The sequence below is a fragment of the Cynara cardunculus genome, assembly GCF_001531365.2.
Source record: "Cynara cardunculus var. scolymus isolate 2C chromosome LG 4, CcrdV1, whole genome shotgun sequence".
Lineage (NCBI taxonomy): Eukaryota > Viridiplantae > Streptophyta > Magnoliopsida > Asterales > Asteraceae > Cynara > Cynara cardunculus.
In genome coordinates this window covers 1,314,151-1,316,539 of record NC_037531.1, presented here as the reverse complement: position 1 = coordinate 1,316,539, position 2,389 = coordinate 1,314,151, and positions in this window count along the sequence as shown.

The window sequence follows — 2,389 nt, the reverse complement described above, 5'->3', positions numbered from 1 at the left end:
TATGCACTTCCTCCTTTTCCTATCTACATTCCCATCTCTCACATGACTTCTGATGCATATGATGCCTGCATGCCCATGCCACCCGTCAATCCCACGTACACTACACCATTGGTGAGTACTGGCTTTGATGCCTTTCCAGACTGCCAGCCTACCTCAATTCCCTCTCCGGCCAGGTCCAATGCAGATAGCAATCAGACCTCTACTGACTCTGGCCTAGTCCCGATTGAGAGGTTCACAACGAGGCATCGGGTTGAGTCTGACGACTCAGAGTGGACTCCGGACGAGGACATTCCATTGTCCCAACTTCGGAGATCCACACGCCATCAAGAACCACCTAGCCCGCCCAAGAAAAAAACACGCATTAGAGCTACGGACAGCCATAGTGAGACCTACCGTAAACCAAGAAATCTTCAGAAATATAAGACTTTTTTAGGGCTAGGTGAGAGAGGATTTGACAGGGGTTGTATAGAGGCCTATCCCTTCATACATGACGTCATTCTCCAAAGAGGATGGGAGGCATTTGCTACGATTAGATAGCCCTATTACCTCACTTGGGTTCATGAATTTTATGCATCAGTGTCTTCTACACGAAAGACCTTCGTCCATGTCAGGGTAAAAAGATCTCCTATTCTCCAACTGCCATAAATACTTTCTATGACTTGATCGTGCCTCCAGTCTGTGAGTATTGCAGGTTATTGCATGACCATACCGATGAGGATCTGAAGATGGTATTGACCGTTGTAGCGGAAGAGGAAGCCACTTGGAAGGCACCACAAAAGCGCAGCCCACTCAAGTTTCAAACCAACCTGCTCAAGAAGAATGCGGCCGTGTGGAATCACTTTTTGAGATACTCATTTCACCCCACCACACATGACTCAAGCACATCCTTGGATCGTATGCTTTTACTTTACTGTATTCTTGTAGGTAGATCACTTGATGTTGGGGCAATCATTTCCGATGCCATTCATGGATGTACTAGGAAACCTACCAGACGATTATACTTCCCGGCATTGATCCACGACTTAATGAAGAAGGCGAAAGTCCCAGTACCACCCGGCGAGGCACTTACCACCAATGCACTACCTATTGAGTGCAAAACAGTTGATCGGATCCGCAAGACGCCGCGAGGTGAGACCGGACAGCCCCCACTTGCTCCGGACAGCAGCCCCATGAAGACGAATTTGGCACATGAAGTTCGGAGATTGAAGGAGAAAGTCACCAAGCTAGAGACCACCTTGGAAAGAAGCGCCCAGACACACCACACCACCATGGAAAAAGCACTGAAAGCCCATGAAGAGACGCTACTGAAGAAGATGGAGGAACGAGATGCTCGACTCATGACTGAGTTGAAGGACATGCTCGCCGGGATATCCCGGCGCCCCGCCGACCATTGAGGACATACTCCATACGAGTAAGCAGGTTTATCTATCATTCCTTTTAGTTCCAATTTACTTTTTCCTTTCTTTATTTTTCCTCTTTTCCACGCGTCTGGGAATTGTCCGTGTCAGTCCTTTTTACTATTAGATTTTATTTTAAGATGGAACTTTATGGCATACACTTCACCACCACCGACTTGTGTTAATAGCTTGAGTAATTTAAAAGTGATGTGAGTTTGAGTATTAGTTTACATTGCAATACTAGAACTAGCCGACTCTTTTCCGGGACGCAACTTGGTTTAAATTGTCACTACTTAGGATATGATCTAGGCCATCTCTTCTCCATAACCGGGCAAAGCCCTATACACTCCCCTTGCACCCCACTGAGCCACATATATAAATCACAATGGGGACATTGTTGTATCTTAGTTGGGGGGATTTTGTCAAAAAGAGCAACGCTCTTTCAAAATATATATATATATATATATAAAATGCTTAAAAAGCATTGAAAAAAAAAAAAGCAAAAATGCAAACTACAAAAGGAAAATGGCTACAAAAAGCCAAGTAAATATTTACGTAAGAAAAAGGCTGAGTTATGAGAGAGAGAAAAAGTCAAAGAGAGAAACCCGACAAGTCCTTTTGATCCTAGTAAGTGACAATGTTTATAAATCAGACGACGGAAAAGTGAGGCTAGCCTATGGTATATAAATGTGATTAGTACAAAATAACTTCCACTTTGATTTACGAAAAGCTATTTATAACAAGAAAGTGGTAGTCGTGAGTATCGGTGTCCATTTTTTCCATCTTATTTGAGACTTTTATTTGTCTTTTTATGTTGTTTGGGGACAAACAACAATTCTAGTTTGGGGTGTGATAAGTACCAATTTATTTGATACTTTTGCACTTTTTCTTCACTTTATTTACCCATTTTATTTTCCCAAATTCCACAAATTGAGTCTTTTCGGTTTGTTTTTCTATTTTTATATTGGAGCTAAGGTGATATGATAAATATG